General features: G+C 39.6%; 1 protein-coding gene across 6 annotated transcripts in view; it reads left to right on the top strand.

Moving 5' to 3' along the window:
• The first annotated feature begins 825 nt into the window (after positions 1–825).
• PSD3 (pleckstrin and Sec7 domain containing 3) overlaps positions 826–26678 on the top strand; it is a 739247-nt gene continuing 713394 nt past the window's right edge. For all 6 annotated transcript variants that reach the window (XM_049866071.1, XM_049866067.1, XM_049866070.1 and 3 more), the window contains exons 1-2: positions 826–972; positions 5952–6221. The gene's annotated coding sequence lies outside the window, so the exon portion shown is untranslated. The remainder of the gene's footprint in view (positions 973–5951; positions 6222–26678) is intronic.

Genomic DNA, 26678 nt, shown 5'->3' with positions numbered 1-26678 from the left:
GCTTAGTAGCCCAAGACCCCACCCAGGGACTGCACCGAGAACTCATTATATTCATAGAACCGAAAATCCAAGGTGTAAGTTCTTACAGAGTTTTCATTTGCGTTTTATTAAATGTTCCTGGCTTATCCCAATATAAAATTTTTCTTACGTGGAAAATAGCTGGGTTATTGCCTGCCAGATCATCCCCTTTGAAACAACGCCTTTTTTTCTCCCTTCTAGCCCGAGTAGTTCTAGGGCTGTGTAACTCCCTTAGAGTTATTTAAGCAAGATTTTTTGAGTAGAGAGCTGTTTGGATTGGCAGAGAGCCTCTTGTGTGTATGTAATATCCGTTCGTTGTGGAGCAAGTCCGTAGATCCTAATACTTTGCTTTTGCAGTTTTTGTTTAATGAACATTTGTTTCCTATATAATGTTGGTATTTTTTCTTTCTAGTCATTCCATAAAGCTGCCTAGCTGGGCACTGACTTTAGAGATAGTAAGGGTAGAACACCTAACGGGGACTGCGCCTAACCAAAGTGCAATAATCGATTTTCCTTCTTCCCTCCCTCCCGTCTCCACTCTTCCCACTCCACCCTCGTTTTCTCCTAATTTCTCTTTAGGAACTGGCCCTTTATTTCCCTCCAATATGTGAGCCTGAATGGAATGGCTGGCGGCTTCTGCATTTTTGTGTGAGCCTTACAGAAACTGTATACTTCTAGCTTTTCAGGGTTCACTGCGTTCGACTCAGTACAGATGAAAGAAGTAAAATGTTCCTTCCAGCAGGGGGCACTGTAGGCTCCAAGAGGCGCTGGAAGCCGCCGGCTCCAGGACCACGCGCACACCTTGAGGAAGGCTACAGTCAGAAAGGAACCGCTGCTTTCCGGGTTTGTTCAAGGACAGAGACGCAGGCCCAGAGTTTCATCCTGGAATCAGACTACGTTGTCATGCGATCCTATTACAGATAAGGCTATCAACTGAGGCGATGCGGGCAACGGGTGCGTACAGCCTTCTTAAATACTGCAATCCTAAAAAAAAAAAAAAAAATTTTTTTTTTTTTTTTTTTAAAGAAGCAGAAGGGTGAGTGAGCCAAATGTATACATTGAGAATAATCCTGGTGAAGTATGGGATGCTGGCTTCAGATATACTGTGTTAACAGCAACTGGGCTGACTAAACGGGGGGGGGGGGGGGGGAGAGGAGGGGCAAACAAAACAAGTAATCCAAACAATTTAAACACTCTGATTGGATACGTGGTGGGGGAGGCGAGGAGTGTTAATCTGGGCATCACTATTTTTTTTAATTCCATGAATTATTTTGTTGCATACCCCTAGCGTCTAGTACGATGATGCTTCAGAGACCATTTGTATTATTCTTTACCCTCCAATGAGTGTGATAAAGTAGAAAGAACAGGCCACGGCTGTGTGAACTTTCACTTTTCTGAGTCAATTTGCTCATCTGTAAAATGGGCCGAGTTGAGAGATGGACAAGTTCCTCAAAAAACCCAGAGCCCAGACTTCCGCTATGATCAGATGCCCAGACCTCACCCCCACCCCTTAAAAAAAACAGCATCATGATTTTGCTGAGATGTCACTCTCGAGGTCCTTCAGTAATCAATTGTAATATAGTGATGTCCTTAATGAGATTAACTTGGTCCTTTCCCTAAGGTTTGTACGTATTAGGATATTGAGCCTTGTTCATTTTCTTGTTTAAGAAATAGCGAATGAGTCTTAAAATAGTGCTACTGACTATTCAGGTCACTAACTATTCAATGACTTGGGAATTGGAGATTCCTCAAAGGGATAATTAAATCTGTTCACAGTAGAAGGAAAAAAGTAATATATAAAAAGCAAAACCAAACCGGCTGCCGTCGAGTCGATTACGACTCATACGACCCTATAGGACAGAGTAGAACTGCCCCATAGGGTTTCCAAGGAGCACCTGCTGGATTTGAACTGCCAATCTTTGGGTTAGCAGTGGTAGTTCTTAACCACTATGCTACCAGGGTTTCCAAGTAATATATGGACATCAGTAATTTTGTTCACTTTTATTAAAAGAAGAGACTTGAAGAAAGAATTCCTCAAAAGGCATAAAGTATCTGAACACTTCGGGGAGACAGTCTCCCTCAGGCACCTTCCAGCAGACACCTGCGAAAACAGAACCGCCAGCCCTCTGTGAACACGCTACATTTGTAAACTCGGCTAGTTCCCTGCCCTTCCCGGCTCCATCCCCTGGCCACCTCATCCACACTCTTCAGGAGGTTAGTCCCGCCAGCATTCTGTCCCTACCTCTTATGGCCCTTTATGTTGTAAATACCTGTGGCTCCTTCACATCAGACTGAACTCCTCAAGGGTAGGAATTTTGATTTATTCAAACTTGTTTGAATATCTGATTAATTAATGATGCAAGATTAATATGCACATAAGGTTTTCCTTATCCACAAGAAACATGGGTGATCGTTTAAGGGGGTGTGTCTTAAAAAAACATACCCCCTCCCCACATCTCATGTATCAGCCAAGCAGGGATTTGATTTTACCAATAATTTATTTCCGGGGGTTAAACATTGCCCATGCCTAAGGGCCTCTTTGAAAATATACACATTCCTAGGATGGACCATCCCGGTGAAATGAGTATGATTAATTACTTTTCTTCCAAAATCTTTACTTCCAAAGCAGGAGGAAGGGTTTAGGACACTCATGGAACCACACTGAGGGGACGAAGGCATGAAGGATAAAATGTCTACCTCACTGCTCTGCAGCGTGCTGGCCCTGGGCAAAGGGACTGCCTACTAAGGAGGGCAGGTTTTGGAACAGTGGTGCGCTGTATTGTATTATAAACAAGTAGACTGTCCCAGTTGGATGGGAATCCAAACCTTTATTTCATAGAAGAAGGTGCAGAGGCCCAGGGAGGTGAAGAATCTTGCCCAAGGTCAGCTTGGAGACTTCACAATCCACAATGCAAAACGTTCTAAATAGTGACGTGAACAGTGACCTTGGGCAATTGGTGAGGCCACATTCCCAAATGCCAGAACTTTGGTCAGCACTTGCCTGGCTGCACATCTGAAGCCTCCGAGGCTCTTTTGCAAAACGAAACAGTCTGTGTTTTTAGCCTGAATCTGCATTTTAAACAAGTGCTCCCGGGTAATTCTAACGTACAGGCAGGTTTGGGAACTACCTGTCTAGGTTCTCAGGACTGTTCATACAGATAAGCATAGAGTTTTTTTTAGCGCTGAAAAGGACAGGAGATATCTGAATTATCTTGTTTTTTCCCTTTTTTAATTAAAGCAAAGTTATACGTAACTAGCTGCAGTCTACTTCCTGACACAAATACAGAAACCAAAAAAGGACAGACTAAATAAGAAGTCAGAGAAACAGTAAGCTTACTATTATTAATGTTTGCCAGACCCCTTTGTTTCCCAAAGGAGAAAACTAGCCCCGCAGAAGTTAATGATTTTTCTCAAAGTCACACAGATAGTTTGTGACAGAGCTGGGACCGAACACAGACCTTTTTTTTTGCTACTTCCCCCAAACACCTAGGTCTGGATAAGCTTAGGAAAAAGTCAGGTGGAAAAGATACCAAAGTGTTCTCAGTGGTCACCTCCAGAGATGAGTCTAACGACATGGGAAGGAATTTGGACTTTCATTTCATACGCGTCTATATTGTCTGATAGGGCCGTCCCTCGGTGGTCAAATGGTTTGCGCTAGACTGCTAATCTCAAGGTGGACAGTTTGAACCCACCCAGCAGTACCACAGAAGAAAGGCCTGGCGATCTGCTTCTATGTAGATTACAGCCAAGAAAACCCTATGGGGTTCTACTCTGTAACACATGGGGTTGCCATGAGTTAGAATTGACTCCACAGCAATGGGTTAGATTTTTTGGTTTATATTGTTTAATTTTGTTCCGGTTACATGCAACATGGAGTACTAACCTAGACCTACTAGATTATCTGAAAATCCTACCACTTCAAACACTTCACAATTCTATGTTATATGTCATAAACACCCCCTTTTAATGCAGAGCTGAGCTTGCAGAAAAGAAATGAAAAGAAAATGCTGAGGTGCTAAGAAGGAAAGAGGAGCTGAAAGCCAGAGTGGTTCCGCCTGTTGCTGTGGCTGTCCTGGGCTGTGGGCCTGAGACAGGAGGCGAAGCTTCAGACCCCACGAGGTGCAGAGGAGTAAATGAGATCCCTCACAGAAGGGGGAGCTCAGGCCAGGCTAAGTGCACACAAGAAGAAAACGAGGAAAGTCCCGTTTTTGCTGAGGCTTCAGATAGGAAAACAGTTTCCCTGAGAACTTGCAATTTATTCAAGTAGAAATTGTAGCTTATTCAGTAAAATTAGAAAGTAGTAGGAAAAGTGTAACTTTTAAAAGATCTCCTATGTTTGGAAATTAAGTAACATATTACTAAAGAAGCCTTGGAAGCCCTGGTGGCTTAGTGGTTAAGTGCTACAGCTACCAACCAAAAGGTGAGCAGTTTGAGTCTACCAGGTGCTCCTTGGAAACTCTGTGGGGCAGTTCTACTCCGTCTTACAGGGTCGCTATGAGTCGGAATCAACTCCACGGCAGTGGGTTTTTAAGGAAGCCGTGGTTTTAAGAAGAAATAAAGAAAATTAATAAATGCTTATAATTATATAATAATAAAAATAACTGCCTGTCAAAATGCATGGAACAGCTAAAGAAGTACTTTTATAATTTTAAATAAGAAAATAACAGGAAGTAAGAAAAGCTGAAGAACTACAAGCTAACTAGTCAATTCAAGAGTTTGGAAATAGAGCAATGGAACAAACACAAAAGAACAAAGTGGAAGGAAACCAAAAATGAGGAGAGAAGTTAATAACACAAAGGAGGAAAAATACCAACAGAGCTTAACAAACCGACAGTGGTTTGTGTAAAAGGTTACTAAAGGGGGCATATTAAGGGAAAAAAGAGAGAAGATGCAGGTATACAAAAAGCACGATGAAAAGGAGAAGTAGCTACAGACAATGCCATTTAAAAAAATTTTAAGGGTTTATCATGGTATTGAATTGTATCCCCCAAAGATGTCGGTCAACTTGGCTGGGTCATGATTCCCTTGTATGATTGTACGATTGTCTACCATTTTATCTTCTGGTGTGATTTCCCTATATTTTATAAATCCTATTGCTATGATATAATAAGATGCATTAGTAGCAATTATACTAATGAAGTCTACAAGATTAAGCAGTGTCTTAAGCCAATCTCTTTTGAGATGTAAAAGAGACAAACGAACAGAGAGACATGGGAACCTCATACCACCAAGAAAGCCGAGCCGGGAGCAGAGCCCATCCTTTGGGCCTGAGGTTCCTGCGCTGAGATCCTCTCAGACCAAGGGAAGACTGACCTTCCTCCAGAGCCGACAGAGAGAAAGCCTTCCCCTGGAGCTGGTGCCCTGAATTCAGACTTCTAGCCTACTGGACTGTGAGAGAATAAACTTCTCTTTGTTTTGCTATTTCTGTTACAGCAGCACTCGATGACTGAGACAGGGTTATTATGAATGACTATCCAATGATCGTACAGCATTTCTCTTCGTTATACACAAGACCCTCATGTGTTGGAGCCGACTCAACAGCAAATAACAACAATGAATATACTTATGAATTTGGAAACCTATACGAATTAGATAAATTCCTGGGAAATATAAAGTGTTTAAAAATTGACAGCAAGAGGAATTTAAAAATCAAACAGACCATTATGTAACAAGATTTTTAATGGAAGTAACAAACTGTCCCTCTCAAACTGACATGCACACACACACACAATGTGGTAGGCAGCCTCTAAAATGTCTGCCTCCTGGTGTTCATATTCTTGTGGGCTCCTTTCCCGTTGAGTATGAGCTGGGCCTAGTGACCTCTAACAAATAGAATATGGCAAAAATGATGGGATATCATTTCCGAAATTAGGTTACAAAAAGACTGACTTCCATCTTGCTCTCTCTCACCTTCTTTTTTCTTTTTTTCTCAGAGCCCTCCCCCTGGGGGAAGCAAGATGCCATTGTGAATACCCTGTGGAGAGATTGATAGGAAGTTAGCTGATACCTCTGGCCAACGGTCACTGAAGACCTGAGGTCTGCCAACAGCCATGTGATTGAGCTTGGAAGCAAATTCTCCCTTGGTAAAGTCTTGATATTACTGGAGCCTTCACCGACACCTTGATGGCTGCCTTGTAAGAGGCCCTGAGTCAGAGGCACCCAACTAAGCCATGTGCAGATTCCTGACCCACAGAAACTGTGAGGTAACAAATGTTGCTTTAAGTCACTCAATTCAGGACTAGTTTGTTACATGGCAATGGATAACTGATACACACACACACACACACACACACACACACACAACATACTCAATTGGCTTTGCTTGTGAAGTCAACCAACTTTCAATAAATATTTCTTTTTTTGTAATATTTTTTAATTGCACTTCAGGGGAAAGTTTACAGAGCAAATTGGTTTCTCACTAAACAATTAATACACAAATTATTTTGTGACACTGGTTGCCAACCCTGTGATGTGTCAACACTCTCCCCTTCTTGACCGCAGTTTCCCCATTTTCATTCATCCAGTTTTCCTGTCCCTTCCTGCATTCTCGTCTTTTCTTTGGGGCTGGAGTTCGCATTCAGTCTTGTATACTTGGTGAACTACATGTGTTGTTTGTTTTATAGGCCTGCCTATTCTTTGGCTGAAGGGTGAACTTCAGGAGTGACTTCAGTACTGAGTTAAAGGGGGGCATACTCTTGGGGTTTCTCCAGTCTCTGTCAGACCAGTAAGCCTGGTCTTTTTTTGTGAGTTTGAATTTTGTTCTACATTTTTCTTCCACTCTGTCCAGGACCCTGTATTGTGATTCCTGCCAGAGCAATCAGTGGTGGTAGCCAGGAACCGTCTAGTTGTTCTGGACTCAGCCTGGTGGAGGCTGTGGTACTTATGGCCCCTTAGTCCTTTGGACTAATCTTTCCCTTGTGTCTTTGGTTTTCTTCATTCTCCCTTGTTCCGGATGGGGTGAGACCAGTGGAGTATCTTAGATGTCTGCTTACAAGCTTTTAAGATACCAGACTCTACTCACCAAAGCAGGATGTAGAACATTTTCTTTACGAACTGTGTTATGCCAGTTGAGCTGGAAGTTCCCCCGAGACCATGGTCCCCAGCCCTCAGTCCAGTAACTTGGTCCCTCAGGGATGTGTCTGTGAGGCTTCTATAACTTTGCCTTGGCCAAGTTGTGCTGGCTTCCCCAGTATTGTGTACTGTCTTACCCTTCACCAAAGTTACTGCTTATTTATTGTCCAGTTGGTGTTTTTCTCTTCCCACCCCTCCCCTCCCTCATAACCATCAAAGATTGTTTCTCTCTGTGTGTAAACTTTTCATGAGTTTTTATAATAGTGGTCTTATACAGTATTTGTCCTTTTGTGATTGACATATTTCACTCAGCATAATGTCCTCCAGATTCATCCATGTTGTGAAATATTTCGCAGATTCATCACCGTTCTTTAACATTGCGTAATATTCTGTTGTGTGTATGTACCATAGTTTGTTTATCCATCATCTGTTGGTGGGCACTTAGGTAGTTTCCATCTTTTTGCTATTGTGAATAACGCTGTGATGAATGTGGGTGTGCATATGTCTGTTCGTTTGACAAGTCTTATTTCTCTAGGATATAATCCTAGGAGTGGGATTGCTGGATCATATGGTATTTCTAAGTCTAGCTTTTAGGAAGCACCATATCATTTAATTATTTATTTTCTATCTTCTGAAAATTGTTCAAAAAATAGAAATAGTGAAAGCTGTCCAACTCATTTTGTGATGATGATGATGATGATGATAAAATTTAATACTGACATGCACAGATCTTAAGAGTACAATTGGATGAGTACAGTGAGCCCTCCAAGTCCGAAGTTTCCACATCCATGGACTAAATGAACCGCAGATAGCAAATAGTAAAAAAAAAAAAAAGAAGTTCCAAAAAGCTTGCAAAGACTGAGGAAGCAGTTAATGTTAAGTGTAAGCATTTACATAGCAGGTGCATTGTATTAGGTATTGTAAGTAATCTAGAGATGACTTAAAGTATATAAGAGGATTTGGGTAGGTTATATACAAATTCTATGCCATTGTGTATAATGGACTTGAGCATCCTCGAATTTTGGTATCCGTGGGGGCCCTTGGATACAATCCTGTTCGAATACCAAGGGACAACTCTATTGAGAAATGTCTATGCCTGTGTAACCAATACCCTGATCAAGAAAAATCATTTCCATTATTCCAGAAGGTTCTCTTGTGCCTCCTTCCAGTCAATCCCCACTTCTCATAGGAAATCACTATTCTCATTTCTGTCACCATAGGTTATTTTTGGTTGTTCTTCATAGAAATGGAGTCATACAATCATGTATACTTTTGTGCCTGGCTTATTTTGCTCAACCTAATATTTTTGAGATTAAGCCATGTTGTTGCATGTATAAGTAGTTCATTGTTTTTAATTTTTATATTCCAAACAATCTGTTTAGTCAATTGCCTTTTGTGTTAGTTGTGGTTAAATATATGTGTATATGTATATATTAAACCAAAACCCATTGCCTTTGAGTAGAATGCAACTCATAGTGACCCAGAGTAGAACTGCCCCGTATGGTTTCCAAGGACTGCCTGGTGGATTTGAACTGCTGACCTTTTGGTTAGCAGCTGTAGCTCTTAACCACTACACCGCCAAGGTTTCTCATATATATATAGTTGGCCAATTCTACAGTTTTTACATGTACAGTTCAGTGACATTATGTTCATCATGTGTACTAACATTACCACTAGCCTTTTCCAAATTATTCCACCCTCATTAATATAAACTCAATTTCCCTTAAGCAATGACTCCCTCTTTCCCCTCCCTCCTACCCCAATAACCATGAATAAGCTTTGATCTCTACACATTTGCCTGTTTCATAAGTGGAAATCATACAATATTTGTCCTTATGTGACTGACTTGGAGCCCTGGTGGCACAGTAATTGTGTACTACGGCTGTTAACCAAAAGGTCAACAGTTCAGATCCACCAGCCACTCCTTGGAAACCCTATGGGGCAGTTCTACTCTGTCCTAGAGAATCGCTATGAGTCAGAATCAACCCAAGGGCAATTGATTTTGGTTTTTGTTTGCTTACTGACTTAGTTTATGCAGCACGATGTTTCCAGGGTTCATCCATGTTATAGCATGTATTAGGACTTTGTTTCTCTTAATGGCTGAGTAGTATTCCAGGATAAAACATTTTGTTTATCCATTCATCTGTTGTTTCTACCTTTTGGCTATTGTGAATAGTGCTGCCGTGAACATTGGTGTACAACTTTCTGTTTGTGTTCCTGCTTTCAGTTCTTTTGGATATATACCTAGGATTGGGATTCCTGGATCATATGGTAGCTCCATGTTTAACTTTTTGAGGAACCGTCAAACTGTTTTCCACAGCAGCTATACCATTTTGCATTTCCACCAGCAATGGATGAGGGTATCCAATTGCCTTTTGATGGACGTTTGCATTGTTTCTGTATTTTGGTTATTATGAATCAAGATATTGTAACATTCTTGTATAAGTCTTTTTGTAGTCATATGCTTTCATTTCTCTTGGATAAACTCCTAGGAGTGGAATTGCTGGCTATAGGGTAGGGGTCTATTTAACTTTATAAGAAATCACCAAAACTGCCACTGAGGGCATTAGTGATTCAGTGGTAGAATTCTCACCTTCCATGTGAGAGACGTGGGTTTGATTCCCAGCCAAACACCTCACGCACTTGTCTGTCATTGGAGCCCTTGTATGCTGCTATGATGCTGAACAGGTTTCAGTGGAACTTCCAAACTAGGACAGACTAGAAAGAAAGGCCTGGAAATCTACTTCCAAAAAATAGACCAGTGAAAACCTGTGGATTACAACTTTCTGATTCCCAGCTGATCATGGGGATGGTACAGGGCCAGGCAGCATGTTGCTCTGTTGTGTGCGAGGTTGCCGTGAATAGGGGGCCAACTTGACAGCAGCCATCATCATCAACAACCACCAAATCTGCTGGTTTACCAAAATGGTTAAGTCATTTTACTCCTACCAGTAAAGTATGAAAGTTGTGTTGTTCTGCAACCCTGTCAACAATTGGTGTTGTCAGTGTTTTAAATTGTATCGATTACAGTGGCTATGAAGTGGTATCTCGTTGTGGTTATAATTTGCATTTCCTTGATAACTAATGATATTTAGCATCTTTTCATGTGCTTATTTGCCATTCACACATCTTCTTATGTGAAATTATGTTCAAACCTTTCCCCATGTTTTAAAATTAGGTTCTCTTTCTTTTTATTGTTGATTTATTTGCCGTTGTTGTGTGCCGTAGAGTTGATTCTGACTCACAATGACCATATATGACAGAATGGAACTTTCCCAAAGAGTTTCCTAGGCTGTAATCTTTACAGGAGCAGAGTGCCAGGTCTATTCTCCTGTGGAGGTGCCGGTGGGTTTGAACCTTTCAGTCAGCAACCAAGTACCATTGTGCCACCAGGGCTCCTTTGATTTGTAGTAGTTCTTTATATACCCTACATGTTGTTGTTGTTGTTGTTATCAGGTGCTGTCAAGTCAGTTCCAACTCATAGCGACCCTATGTACAACAGAACGAAACATTGCCCAGTCCTGCACCATCCTCACAATCATTGCTATGTTTGAGCCCATCGTTGCAGCGACTGTGTCAGTCCATCTCGTTGAGGTTCTTCCTCTTTCCTGATGACCCTCTACTTTATCAAGCATGATGTCCTTCTCCAGGGACTGGTCCCTCCTGATAATATGTCCAAAGTATGTGAGACAAAGTCTCACCATCCTTGCCTCCAATGAGTATTCTGGCTATACTTCATCTAAGACAGATTTGTTTGTTCTTCTGGCAGTCCATGGTATATTCAACATTCTTCGCCAACACCTCAATTCAAAGGCATCGGTCTCTTCTTCAGTCTTCCTTATTCATTGTCCAGCTTTCACAGGCATATGAGACAATTGAAAACACCATGGCTTGGGTCAGGCATGCCTTAGTCCTTAAAGTGATATCTTCACTTTTTAACACTTTAAAGAGATCTTTTACAGCAGGTTTGTCCAACTCAGTGCATCATTTGATTTCTCGACTTCTGCTTCCATGGCTGTTGATTGTGGATCCAAGTTAGAATGAAATCCCTGACAACTTCAATCTTTTCTGCATTTATCATGATGTTGCTTATTGGTCCATTTGTGAGGATTTTTGTTTTCTTTATGTTAAGGTATGATCCATACTGAAGGCTGTGGTCTTTGGTCTTCATCAGTAAGTGCTTCAAGTCTTCTTCACTTTCAGCAAGCAAGAATGTGTCATCTGCATATTGCAGGTTGTTAATGAGTCTTCCTCCAATCCTGATGCCCTGTTCTTTATATAGTCGAGCTTCTCCAATTATTTGCTCAGCATACAGATTGGATAGGTGTGGTGAAAGGATACAACCCTGACACACATCTGCAGGCTTACATCCCAGGAACTGGAGGTCAAGTGACGAGAAAAATATAGGATTAAAAGGGAGAGGGAGAGGGAGAGGGAGAGGGAGAGGGAGAAAGATAGGCCAGAGTATCCATTTATATTCTGGAGGGAGACCAAACCCTAAGCAAACTCTCCTTTCAACTGGTTGGTTGATCACATCAAGGTAGGTGATTCCATTACATTGTATCACATTGCATTACGGAACAGCTACCAATCCTGTCCAGTATCTGACCAAACCACTGAGAGTCATAGCCTAGCCAATTTGACACATAAAATTAACCATCACATGCAGTTCATTGTTGCTGTTGTTCAAGCTTAAGCTGCCAACGCCGACACAAACCACTATAGACAATGAAGTGAATAAAATACTGTGTATTTCTCTTACAAAAGCTTCCAGAACACTCTGTTCATCGAACATTATTTCATTAAACTTATAAATTTACAAATTTTACAGTCATTTGAGTCAAATAAAAAATTTATTTCACTTTATTATTTTGCCCATCTAACTTGGAAGTGAAATTTGTCTTATTCAGCAAACGTTTTTCTTTTGTATTTTATAATAATTTTACTCTCATCATTTAGAAAAAGAAGAGGTGTTTTCAGTATAGATAGTCCCCAGTTTACGACATATTCGAGTTATGACCAACTGCACTTACAGCCATCTGTTTTCTTTTTTGGTACATCTTATCATTGGTGATACGTACTACACACAGTGTTGCAGCTTTTGCTGATGTTTATACTTAATGTTTCCAACCCCCAAAGACAAATAAAGATCAGGTTTATAAAGATACTGATAAAAAAAAGGCAATAATAACGAAAACTGAAAAAAAGAGAGAGAAGTTCGCCTTATGTCAGAACTGATTTATGACAGACTCATCAGAACAGAACCCTGTTGTAAGCCAGGGACTACCTGTAGATGTAATTTAATTTCAGGAAAATTTATTTACAATGACACATCAAAAAGAAAAGAGAAAATGTACACTGAACACCTCCCTCCCCAAATTTATCCTTACCCTTAAGGTGGGCTCAACCCTCTGGCAATACAAGGGTCAACACAGATACATAAGGCATCTGGCTGCTGCTAGCGCTAGTAACTCAAGCCTATTAGGAAAACCAGCCACACTAGGTGTAGATTGTATCCTCTAGTCCTGAGCTTTCTTCCCATGCTGCAATAACAACCAAGCAGAAAGATGAGGCATGAGAGACTCACAAACATTCAGTTTATTTATATGGAGTAAGACCAATGGCCCAGCTCCGTTGTGTATGGGGTTACCATTAGTTGGGGGCCAATACAACTCTCCTTAAAATCTTACCTAATTCTTGTATTAATTTTAATAGTGTTTTAGGAGAACTGCCCCTTAGGTTTTTCATGGACGTGAACTTCTAATATTAGTATTCCAAAATAAACCCTTCCTGACCATGATTTATTATTATTTTAATATACTATTGGATTTGTTTTTCTAATATTTATAATTTTTGCATCTACCTTCTTAAGTGAATTTAGGTTATGGTTTTCCTATTTTTGTTCTTTTTGTTAGGTTTTGAATATTAAGATTAATTGCTGGCTTTTAAAATGAATTGCAGGAGGTTTCTTTCTTATGAACTGAAATAGTCTGAGCAATGTTGGAATTCTTATTGCAAAACTAACTGAATCTGGAACCTCTAATTTTTCTGATTATTGGTTTGTGTGAGTTTTTATATCTTCTTGAATCAATTTTATTAGTTTGTCCTTTCCTCTGAGATCTTCCGTTTCCTCTAGGTTTCTGTTTATATTGCCAGAGAGTTGTAGGTAATCATTTTTCATAATTTTTCTCAATTTATTTGTATCTTCGGGCCTATCTCTTTTCTCATCCTTGATGTTGGTATGTTTGTATTTTTTCTCTCTCTTTATTCATTGGTCAGACCTAATGGGAGTTATCCAATTTACCCATCTTTTTATAAAGGAGATTTTGATTCTGTTTTCCCCTTCTGCTATTTTTGTTTTCTTTGTTTTTAATTAATTTCAGATTTCATCCTTTTAATTTCCTACCTACTTTCTTCAGTGTTTATTTTCAGTTTCCTTTTTTCAGGTTTCTCAAGGAGCATTCTTAATAATTTATTTTTAGCCTTCCTTTTCAAATAACTCATATAAATCTGAGTCCACAACTCAGACATGGAAGAAATATAACTGTCTTTAAAATAAGTCAGCTTAATTCCCATATCAAGCTCCATTTCCACTAAAAAAAAAACCTAAACCTATGGCTGCTGAGTTAGGGAAGCAGAATTTTAATTCTCAGTTAGCTTGGGACTTTTCTTTTCCCAGGAGGGAGTCTTTGGGTGTTGCAATCTATTAAGACCCTGACTACTAACTGAAAGGTTGGGGCTTCAACCCCATCCAAAGATGCCTTGGAAAAAGGCCTGGTGATCTGCTTTCGAAAGGTCACAGCTTTGAAAACCCTATGGAACAGTTCTACTCTGCACACAGGAGATCACCATGAGTTGGAATCGGCAGCTGGTTTGGTTTTGGTTTTTTCCTAGGGTAGTCTAAGTTCTGGAAGTCCATGTCATTGGATGTGGTTCTCTGTGGAACCTTACCTGGCAGCCATCACTGGGAATAAGATTCTAGGTTGACTATGATTCTTGTCTTAGTATATTGAAGACCATCATGAACTCAGGTCTCAAATCCATGTGATAGGTGGCTTGCGATTAGGAATTACCAGGAAAAAATTATTTCCCTCCAACAAGTACTAAGATCAAGACAGGCAAGTTCCTTGTTCTCCCCTTCTGCACAAGAGTTTTATTCCTCTTTCGCCTTTACACTGAGGCCCCAGGACTTTGGGGTCCCTGGTCCACCTTTATGCAGTAGTCTCCTTTAGGACTGTGATCTTGGGGGGCCCTAAGCTGCACTCACATGGCAGTTTATGATCTCCAGGGTGCAGCTGTCCTTTCCAGGGCTCCTGTTTCCACTTTGGAGCCTCTCCGGAGTCTTTACTTTCACACTCTGAATTTCATTTTAAAATAGATTTTTATTTCATTTTCATTAGAAGGGTTTTCTGAGAATCCAGTTCCATCAAAATGCCAGAAGTCTCACCAATCCTTTTCTTAGTTTTTTTTTTTAATGTTTCTTATAAACAGCAAATGGCTGGATTTTGTTTCTTTTCCCTCTTAATCTGAGACTCCATGTTTTAATAGAAAAATTTACCCTGTCCATATTTTTTGGAGAAACTAGGTAAATTGGGTTACATTTCATGTTTATTAGTTATAATTTGTGGTTGTTTACTCTTTTCCTTTTTCCTTACTTTTGCTAAATTGATTAGTTTTTTATTCCTTTCTTTCTCCTGCTAATTTTAAATGCTATCCTATTTTTCCATCCCACAGCAGTTAAAATCCCATCTTAATATGTGTTTAAACCTAAAACCTATTGTTTCTAAAAAATGATGATGAATATTAACTGTACCTCCTCGCCAAAAAGGTTTGCTGATCTACTGCTACATTTCCACCTCCATAAGGGACCTTTGATGGTTCTTATTTCTCAACTCCCATCTCTCTCCACTGCCTCCCTCCCTGCTCCCTTGCAGGATTTTTTCTGTTTTATTAGTTTGACACTCTTCTTACTCACTTAATGCATGTATCTAGTGTCAAGAAGTATCAGAGTCTGGCAGTGTATATTATCAACAACAAAATAAAGAAAGTAAAATAAAAAGAAATGTCACAGTCATCCGTTTAGACTTAACCACATATATTATGAAACTCACTGCTTGCCACTGTTCGTTGTATTCTCTAGCTTCCCTATCTTAAGATATTAACCTGTTGCCGTTGAGTTGATTCCAACTCACAGCGACCCTATAGGACGGAGTAGAACTGCCCCCATAGCATTTCTAAGGAGCGACTGGTGGATTTGAACTGCCAACCTCTTGGTTAGTACTCGTAGCTCTTAACCACTGCATCACCAGGGTTTCCTCTTAAGATCTTAGTTCTGATTTTCCCTTTGGCTGGGTTACTTCCTTGAGTATTTTCCTTGGATAAGATATGTGGGTGGTATGTTTTCTGAAGCTTGCAAGTGTGCAAATGTCAAGAATGATATCTTCACTGTGTATAAGATTTTAGGGACTTAATCCTGTTCCCTCAATTGTTTAAAATGATTATCTACTACTGCCTTTTAGCTTCAGATGGTGCAGCTAAGAAGTTGAATTCTCTTTTCTTTATAGATAACCTGTTCTTTCTGGCTGGAAGCTTACCAAAATTTTTTCTCTATCACTGAAGTTCAGATATATTGCTAGAATATGTTTAGGTGCGTAACTCTTCTTTTTTATACCAATTTTGCTTGGGAGTCTGCTCCCTTTCAATATAAAGATTCAAGTATTTTATCACTTTAGAAAAGTTTTTTCTATTTTTTCATAATCATTAGTTCTCTGCTTGTTCTATTTTCTCCTGAAAATCCTGTTATTTGTGTGGTAGGTTTCTTAGGTTTGCCTTGCAAATGTCTTATTGCTTCCCTCATGATTTGTAATTATTTGTTTTTATTTCTTTTATTTTGTTATTGTTGTTCTATGCTGTGAATTGTCAGTTATTTGTCCTTTTAGTTTTCTAACCCATTAGCTTAATTCTCATCCACAATCTTAATATTTTTCAGTTTCGCTTGAACATTTAAATACAAAGTCATGTTTTACACTTACAGTCAGTATTTTTTAAATTATCTAATTGAGTCTATTTGATATTCTCATTAATTTTTATTAAATTTTCTTTTGTCTCTTTTTTTAGTAGTTTTGCCTCAGTAAGAGCTTCCTTGTTCTTTGCATTAATTAACTATTGTTGTATCACAAATTCCCCCAAACTGTAGTGCTTGGAAACAAACACTTGTTATCTCCAGGTCAGGAATCTGGGAGCTGTGTAGCTGAGTGGTTCTGGTTCAGGTTCTCTCACAAGACTGCAGTCAAGGTGCTGACCAGAGCTGCAGTCATCTCCAAGCTTGACTCTGGAAGGACCTGCTTCCAAGCCCACTCACATGACCCCTTCCACAGCGCTGCCTCATGACCTGGTAGCTGACTTCCCCCAGAAGGAGTGATCCAAGAAAATGTAAGAAAGAAGACCCAAAACTGAGAACACAGTCTATTTATAACCTAATCTCAGAAATGGCCTTCCATTACATTTGCCATATGTTATTCATTAGAAATAGGCCAGTAAGTCCAACCCATGCGCAAGGGGAGGGGATTACACAAGGATGGTGGGGTGTAACAGGAGATGGGGATCACAGTCTTCCTGCCTCAGGTTACTGTTGTCATTAGCTGCCGTTGAGTCGGTACGTGAAAGGCTGCCTGGTCTAGCGCCTTCCCGATGACTGATGCCTTCTTTAAAAACTGTAGCTTTCCCTGCCTCTTCATGAATGTGATTGTTCATGTCAGGCTCATGAGGGTCACTTGGGCATTGGCAAAAGTGAAGGGGTTGAAGACATAGCAGTCTTTGCTCTAGTGGCTCGAGGCAAATAAGCAGTTCCTGGAATTTTATCAGATACAACTTCTGATCTCCTATTTCATCTAGAAATGTGGCCAGAGCAGTGTTGAAAGCCATGGGAGCCATCAAAGAACAATATGATCAGGTTTGCTCTTCAGAAAAAAAAAAAAAAAATTACTTTAGCAAAGATATGCAGGATAGTTTGCAGGGGAGGTTGGGAATCACTGTGGATCTTTGGCAATACTCCAGGCAAGAGATGACGTGGGCTGAATTTGAAGTAGGGGCATTTGATGTTGAGAAGAAAAAATTTACTAAGCTTGAGTCTGGATGCTGGGAGTGATCAAGGAGAAATCCAGGAAGCTCCCCAGTGATTTGGCTTCAGCATGTAGGTATATGAAAGAGCCATTCACTGAAATACGGAAATGTAATGGGGAGAACGTGTTTTTTGGCGTGGTATGTGGGGAATAGTTAATTCAGCTTTTTGAATGCTTCGTTTCAGGTGGCTGTGGAACATCTGAGTGGAACGCTGCGATAGGAAGTAGTGTTACAGAGATCTGCATCTCGATACAAAGTCAGAGCTGGTCTTGGGGATCATTAGGGTTCGGTCAGTACTGGAAGTCAGATAGTACCCATCAAGGAAAAGGAGAATAAGGCTAAGGACTTAGAAAAAAAGGACAAAATGAAGGGGGGAGAGGTGCAAGAAGAATGAAATGGTCAACAGCATCAGATGTTGAGGACATTGAGTGAAATAAAATTAGAAAGTAACCATCATATTTGGCACTGTGAAGACTATTGGTGATCAATCATCTGAGTGGTACAGATGTAAGAGAGATTGTAGTAAGCTGAGGACGTGGGTGAGTGAGGAAGTAGAGAGAATGATGGTTAGCTGAGAAATGAGGCTTAGAAAGGAGGGAAGAGGGAAAGGGAAGCCAGAGGAGGATGCTGAGACATTGGTTTAAGATAGGTCAGAGATAACAATAGTGAGTTGTTATTATTATTGTTATTCCTATTACTACAGTGGCATGACAGTTAAGCACTTGCCTGCTGACTGAAAGGTTGGCAGTGCAAACCCACCAGTAGCTCTGTGGAAGAAAGACCGATCTGTCTGCTCCCATAAAGAGTACAGCCTAGGAAACACTATGGGCAGTTCTGCTCCGTCACATGGGGCCACTGAGTTGAAAATCGAGTCAGTGGCACCTAACTACAACTACCCTACTATTGACATTTATTGAACACTTAAAAAAAAATTTTTTTTTTTACTATGTGCTGGTCATTTGTGTTGCGTGCTTTTGTTATTATTGTGTTTAAGGGAATGTGTTTTTTTTTTTTGTCAATAGAAGAGGCTAAAAATATGGTAAAGAGAAAGATAGCTTTGTGGATATAACACTTAAGGAAACAAGAAGTATATGTAGTGTACATCTATTACTTTTTGTTTTTTGAGCATATTTTCTGTCAGGAAATGCCCCTTTTTCACCTGGCTGTCAATCACATATGCTAAGAGTTGTGATTAACTTGACAGCAATGGGTTGGGTTGGGTTTGGTTTGGTTTGGTTTGGTTTGGTCAGTCATATGTCCCACTTCCCATCCTACCCTCTGGGTTCAGGGATGAGCACTTGACCCAAACTGGCCAGTCATTTTCCTGGTTCAGACATGGGTGGATTCTGACTCATAGTGACCCTAGAGGACAGAGCAGAACTGCCCCACAGGGCTTCCAAAGAGCAGCTGGTGGACTCAAACTGCCTACCTTTTGGTTAGGATCCAGACGCTTAACCACAGCACTACCAGGGCTCCCACTGTTCACAGATGTTGGATAATTAGGAGCAAAGTTTCTGGGGCTTGGCAACAAAGCAGAACATGAAACTCGCCAACCTTAAACTCAGGCAAGGCATCTAAACTAAAATCTGAAGCCCACTGTGATAATTGCATTTATCACACAGGCAAAAAGTCTGTACATTGGGTCAGATAACAGAGCAAATATTGCTGGCATTTTGAGTTCTTCTACTTTTTAATAACCATAAAGAGTAACTGTACTTAATGAATAAATTAATTCAAAGACCATGACTGTAGACTATGGTTGCCTGTATTTTTAGAAAGCACTCAGGTTGCCTACTGTTTTTATTATTTATCTTCAATATGTGACAAGAAATCAATAGTTTCAAAGAAGTTACTTGGTCTTGTAACCATGTCTTTATCTTGTATAATATAGGTAAGTTTTCTAAGTAACTTTTTATTGTTGTAAAAATACAGAGAACAATTTGCCAATTCAATATTTTTCATGTGTACAAATCAATAAAATCAATTACATCAATAATGTTGTCCACCCTTACCAATTTCTGTTGCCAGATTTTCTATCCTCATAAATTGAAACTCAATTCTACCTACACAGTGATTCCCCCCCCATGCCCCAGCCCTCCTGCCCCTGGTACTATTGTTCAACTCTAATCTCTATACATTTGCCTATTGTAAGAATTTCCTATTAGTGAAATCATACAATATTTGTCCTTTGGAATTCACTAATTTCACTCAGCATAATGTTTTCAAGGTTCATTCATGGTGTGGTAGGTATCCGGACTTCATTTCTCTTCATGACAGAGTAATATTCCATTGTATGTATGTACCACATTTTGTTTATACCTCCATCTGTTGATGACATTTGGCTTATTCCTACCTTTTGGCTATTGTGAACAGTGCTGCAATGAACGTCAGTGTACGTGTGTCTGTTTCTGCTTCAAGTCTCTTGGGTAGATACCTAAGAGTGAAATTGCTGGGTCACATAGTAGCTCTGTTTAATCTTTTGAGGAACCATTTTGCATTCTCACCAGCAATGGATGAGGGTTCCGATTTTTCCGCAACCTTGCCAACATTTGTTATTTTCTTTTTTAATATTAGCCGTCCTACTGAGAGTGAGGAAACCCTGGTGACGTAGTGGTTAAGTGCTACGGCTGCTAACCAAGAGGTCGGCAGTTCAAATCCACAAGGCACTCCTTAGAAACTCTATGGGGCAGTTCTACTCTGTCCTATAGGGTTGCTATGAATCGGAATTGACTCGACGGCAGTGGGTTTTGTTTGGTTTGGTTTTTGTTTAGTGAGAGTGAAGTGGTATCTTGTTGTTTTGATGTACATGTGCCTAACGGCTAATTTCCCCATACGTCTGTCAGTTTGTCTTACCGTAGGGGCTTGTGTGTTGCTATGAAGCTGGAAGCTATGCCACCAATATTCAAACACCAGCAGGGTCACCCATGGCAGAGAGGTTTCAGCTGAGCTTCCAGACTATGACAGACTAGGAAGAAGGACCTGGCAGTCTACTTCCAAAAAGAATTAGCCAGAGAAAACCTTATGAATAGCAGTGGAACACTGTCTGATATAGTGCTGGAAGATGAATCCCTCAGGTTGAAAGGCATTCAAAATACGACTGGGGAAGAGCTGCCTCCTCAAAATAAAGTCGATCTTAATGACATGGATGGAGTCAAGCTTTTCGGACCTTCATTTGCTGATGTGGTACGACTCAAAATGAGAAGAAACATCTGCGAGCATGCATTAATAATTGGAACCTGGAATGTACGAAGTATGAAACTAGGAAAATTGGAAATCGTCAAAAATGAAATGGGACACATAAAGATCAGTATCCGAGGCATTAGTGAGCTGAAATGGACTGGCATTGGCCATTCTGAATTGGACAATCATATGGTCTACTATGCTGGGAATGACAGTTTGAAGAAGAAAGGCGTTGTATCCATCGTCAAAAAGAACCTTTCAAGATCTATCCTGAAGTATAATGCTGTCAGTGATAGGATAATATCCATATGCCTACATGGAAGGCCAGTAAATATAACTATTATGCAAATTTATGCACCAACCACTAAGGCCAAAGATGAAGAAATTGAAGATTTTTACCAACTTCTGCAGTCTGAAATTGATCAAACATGCAATCAGGATGGACTGATAATTACTGGAAAGTTGGAAACCAAGAAGAAGGGTTGGTAGTTGGGAAATATGGTCTTGGTGATAGAAATGATGCTGGAGATCTGCATGATTGAATTTTGCAAGACCAACAACTTCTTCATTGCAAATACTTTTTTTCACCAACATAAACGGTGACTGTACACGTGGACCTCGCCAGATGGAACACACAGAAATCAAATTGACTGCATTTGTGGAAAGAGATGATGGAAAAGCTCAATATCATCAGTCAGAACAAGGCCAGGAGCCGACTGCAGAACAGACCGTCAATTACTCATATGCAAGTTCAAGTTGAAACTGAAGAAAATTAGAACAAGTCCACGAGAGACAAAGTATGACCTTGAGTATATCCCACCTGAATTTAGAGACTATCTGAAGAATAGATTTGATGCATTGAACACTAATGACTGAAGAGCAGATGAGTTGAGGACTGACATCAAGGACATCAGACATGAAGAAAGCAAGAGGTCATTAATAAGACAGAAGAGAAAGAGAAGACCTAAATGGATGTCAGGAAAGACTCTGAAACTTGCTCTTGAATGTCAAGTAGCTAAAGCAAAAGGAAAAAATGATGAAGTAAAAAAGTTGAACAGAAGATTTCAAAGGGTGGCTCGAGAAGACAAACTAAAGTATTATGATGACATGTGCAAAGAGCTGGAGATAGAAAACTAAAAGAGAAGAACATGCTCAGCATTTCTCAAGCTGAAAGAACTGAAGAAGAAATTCTATGGGGAAAACATTAAGCAATGTAGGAAGCATCAAAAGAAATGGAAGGAATACAGAGTCACTATACCAAAAAGAATTGGTCGACGTTCAACCATTTCAGGAGGTAACATACGATCAGGAACTGATGGTACTGAAGGAAGAGATACAAGCTGCACTGAAGGCATTGGCTAAAAACAAGGCTCCAGGAATTGATGGGATACCGATTGAGATGTTTCAACAAACAGATGCAGCCCTGGAAGTGCTCACTCATCTATGTCAAGAAATTTGGAAGACAGTTACCTGGCCAATTGACTGGAAGAGATTCATATTTATGCCTATTCCCAAGAAAGGTGTTCCAACTGAAGGCAGAAATTATCGAACAATATCATTAATATCACATGTAAGCAAAATTTTGCTGAAGATCATTCAAAAGCAGCTACAGCAGTATATTGACAGAGATCTGCCAGAAATTCAAGCTGGATTTAGAAGAGGATATGGAACCAGGGATATCATTGCTAATGTTAGATGGATCCTACCTGAAAGCAGAGAATACCTGAAAGATGTTTACCTGTGTTTTATTGACTATGCTAAGGCATTTGACTGTGTGGATCATAACAAATTATGGATAACATCGTGAAGAATGGGAATTCCAGAACACTTAATTGTGCTCATGAGGAATCTCTACATAGATGAAGAGGCAGTTGTTCAAACAGAACAAGGGGATACTGCATAGTCTAAAGTCAGGAAAGGTGTATGCTAGGGTTGTATCCTTTCACCATAACTATTCAACCTGTATGCTGAGCAAATAATCTGAGAAGCTGGACTGTATGAAGAAGAACGGGGCATCAGGATTGGAAGAAGACTCGTTAACAACCTGCCTTATGCAGATGACAAAACCTTGCTTGCCGCAGTGAAGAGGACTTGAAGCACTTACTGATGAAGATCAAAGACCACAGCCTTCGGTATGGATTACACCTCAACATGAAAAAAACAAAAATTCTCACAACTCGACCAATAAGCAACATCGTGATAAACAGACAGGAGTTTGAGGTTGTCAAGGATTTCATTTTACTTGGATCCACAATCCACAGCCATGGAAGCAGCAGTGAAGAAATCAAAAGACTCATTGCATTGGGCAAATCTGCTGCAAAAGACCTCTTTAAAGTGTTGAAAAGCAAGGACGTCACCTTGAGGACAAAGGTGTGCCTGACCCAAGCCATGGTGCTTTCAATTGCCTCATATAGATGCAAAATCTGGACAATGAATAAGGAAGACTGAAGAAGAATTGACACCTTTGAATTGTGATGTTGGCGAAAAATATTGAATATACCATGAGCTGCCAAAAGAAGGAACAAATCTATCTTGGAAGAAGTACAACCAGAATGCTCCATAGAAGTATGGATGGCGAAATTACATCTCACATACTTTGGACAGGTTATCAGGAGGAATCAGTCCCTGGAGAAGGACATCATGCTTGGTAAAGTAGAGGGTCAGCCAAAAAGAGGAATACCCTCAACTAAATGGAATGATACAGTGGGTTCAACAATAGGTTCAAGTCTGGCAACAATTGTGAGGAGGGTGCAGGACCAGGCAGTGTTTCATTCTGTTGTGCGTAGGGTTGCTATGAGTTGGAACCTACTCGGTGTCCCCTAGCAACAACAATGAATAATGACTTTGAGCATCTTTTCATGTGCTTGTTGGCCATTTGTATATCCTCTTTGGTAAAACATCTGTTCAGGTCCGTTGCCCATTTTTCAATTGGGTTGTTTGCCTTTTTCTTGTTAAGTTTTAGGAGTTCTTTATATATTCTGGATATTAAACCCTTGTCTGATATGTAGTTTCCTGAATTTTTTTCCCAGTCTGTAAGTTGTCTATTTTGTTGATAAAGTCCTTTGATGTACAGAAGTTTTTTGAGTTTTATGAGATCCCATTTATCTGTTTTACCTTTGGTGCTTGTGCTTTCGTTGTCATATCTAAGAAGCTGTTGTTGAGGGCTTAAGTCCCAGAGCACTGCCTCTATGTTTTCTTCTAAGAGTTTTGTGGTTTTAGGTAGTATATTTAGGTCTTTGATCCATTTTTAGTTAGTTTTTTATATGGTGTTAGGTATGGGTCTAACTTCAATCTTTGGCATGTGAAAATACAGTTGTTTTAGCACCATTTATTAAACAGACTATTCTTTTCCCCTTTTGATGGATTTAGCACCCTTGTTGAAGATTAATTAACCATAGATATGTACACTTAACTTTGGGTTGTCAATTCCATTCCATAGGTCTATATATCTATCGTTATTCCAGTATCAGATTGTTTTGATTATTGCAGGTTTATAATATGTTTTGAGAGCAGGAAGTGAGAGTCCTTCTACTCTGTTCTTTTTCAAGATTGCTTTGGCTATTTGGGGCCCTTTGCAATTCCGTATAAAAATAAGGATTGGCTTTCCCTATACTTCAAAGAAGATTGTTATAATTTTGATGGGGATTACATTGAATTTACAGGTGGCTTTCGGTGGTAGTGACATCTTGACAATATGAAGTCCTTTGATCCATGAATATGGAATGTCTTTCCATTTGTTCAGGTCATCTTAATTTCTTTCAGTAGTATTTTATAGTTTTCCATGTACAGGTCTTTCACCTGTCTGGTTAAGTTGATTCCTAGGTATTTTATTCTTCTAGATGCTATTGTAAATGGAATTGTTTCCTTAATTTCCTTTTCAGATTCCTTATTGCTGATGTATGGTAACTGGTTTTTATTAATAACAAATGTTATTTATTTATTAGTAATTTGGCACCCAAACCTCTATTTTAAAAAGATCAAAATATAATAGGCTACTCTTCTCTTGAGCCATGTTTTAGTCATAATTCTCCCATTACTTTTCTGTCTAAAATGTAACTTTGTGTTCATTTCTCTACTTCCAAAGAACAACCTTTAAATGTAACAATGAAGATAACACAGACCAGCCATTTATTTTAAAAACTAAAATCTAAAATGTGAGGAAAAGGATAAAGTGAAGTTGTTTTTTGATTATTACTATATTTTAAGTGTTCAAGGTAGAAAATGCATAAATTTTAAAGGACTCCTTTTGTTACACTGGATGACCTGATAAGGCAAGTGACCAGATGGAAGAATTATGTCTCCATCATTCATTTCTGATCTTTGAGTCTACCTGAGTACAGAACCCAAAATGCATCTTTGCGGTTTTCTCCTGTTTCTGACTCTTACACATCTTTAGTAAGTTTACTTGTCCTCTAACAAAAAAGTCTTAAAGTGGCCTTCACACAGCCATTTGGCATTATAGTTAAGAACTTACCCCACAGTAACACCCTTATGTTGTTGTTGTTGTTAGGTGTCATTGAGTTGGTTCCGATTCATAGTGTCCCTATGTACAACAGAACGAAACACTGCCTGGTCCTTCACCATCCTCACAATCATTGTTATGCTTGAGCCCATTGTTGTAGCCGCTGTGCCAGTCCATCTCATTGAGAGTCTTCCTCTTTTTTGCTGATCTTTTACTTCACCAAGCATGATGTTCTTTTCTGGGGACTGGTCTTTCCTGGTAACATGTCCAAAGTACGTGAGACAAAGTCTCACCATCCTCACTTCCAGGGAGCACTCTGGCTGTACTTCCTCCAAGACAGATTTGTTCATTCTTCTGGCAGTCCATGGTATATTCCATATTCTTCGCCAGCGCCATAATTAAAAGGCATCAATTCTTCTTCGGTCTTCCTTATTCATAAACACCCTTATTCGTAAAACATTCTGATACTCTTAGGAAAATGCACCATTATCACAGGTTTGTACAGTTGAATACCCATCACCCACATTGCACAGTACCAAACTGTAGAATAAATGTGCCCCCAACAGTTACATGATATTATTACTGAAGAGTCTCTCAAATATATTTCTTTTACCATGAAGCTTCTGGGTATTAATTTCATTGGAAAAATTGCATCATAATAAAAGTATTAAGTATCATTGTAGAAGGAGGAGCATGTAGGAGAGTGTTTCTTCCATGGTCCAAATTAAAAAGAGTTTCACTAACGTAAGATTAAAAGTAACTATAAACTGATATTATGTATGGCCTGAAATAAATTTTATCATTAAATGGACAAGAGATATTTTTTCCCCTACCATAAGGTTCGCTATGAGTTGGAATCGACTAAACGGCACTGAGTTGGACCATAAGGTTTGCAAAGCAAAAATGACTCTGCAGGTTCGCCAGAGCAAGGGAAGCAAAGGCATCTATTCTAAGATTTCATCCAAAGCCTCTGCACAGCTTAGAGGAGAATCCTGGACAACACATGCTCCTATGAAGTTCACAGTTGTGGCTACAACATCGACAATCAATTGAAATGGAAGGAATTTGGACGTGCGGTCATAAACACTGCTATCCCACAAGATAGCTTTAACAATACTTGAGAAGTTGTTATCGGTAGGAATGATATCAGGAGCTTCTTTAGCTGTATCTGTTCCTGTTAACCCCATTACAAATTCCACATCTGCTCTCTTAGACACTCATTAGCACCATCATCAGTGACTGCTACAATCTTCTTCTGCCCCAAAACATTACTCTTAACTATACCTTTAACTGGGTTGTATTTGTCAGGGGCTAGAGCTTGCAAAAAAAAAAAAAAATTTTTTTTTTTTTTGGATCTTGCAGGCACTCAAAGTTTTGACATAAAATCTTCAATGTCTATAAGAGCAATGCACGGAAGATCTTTAATTGTGTCTTCTTCATTATCCTACTCAGGTTTGTCTCAGTATCTAGAAAATTTCTGAACATCAGGCACATGGTTCTAAGTTATTAAACCACTGGTTTAATATCCCTTTAGGAAATACCTTCTTCATCTGTTTCTGTCAGCTCTTTACCCTTTTCATTCAGGATTTGGCAATGCCTGTTAAATAATATTTCTGAGACTCCCTTAGTAAACAACTTGAAAACCTCTATCAGGCAGTTTTAAGACACTCATCATGAATTTCTTCTCTGAGTTGAAGGCATATTTTTGCATAAATGTGCTTTTTTTTTTTTCATGGTTTTTAAATGCAGAAGTTACGCCAACAAAGCACATTCTGTTTTATTGCCAATCTGTTGGGGTGGACTCAACATCTGAAAAAATTACGGC

This window comes from Elephas maximus, chromosome 22, assembly GCF_024166365.1.
Source record: "Elephas maximus indicus isolate mEleMax1 chromosome 22, mEleMax1 primary haplotype, whole genome shotgun sequence".
Taxonomy (NCBI): domain Eukaryota; kingdom Metazoa; phylum Chordata; class Mammalia; order Proboscidea; family Elephantidae; genus Elephas; species Elephas maximus.
Note: the sequence above shows the minus strand (reverse complement) of the source record. Positions and strands in the feature narration are given on the sequence as shown.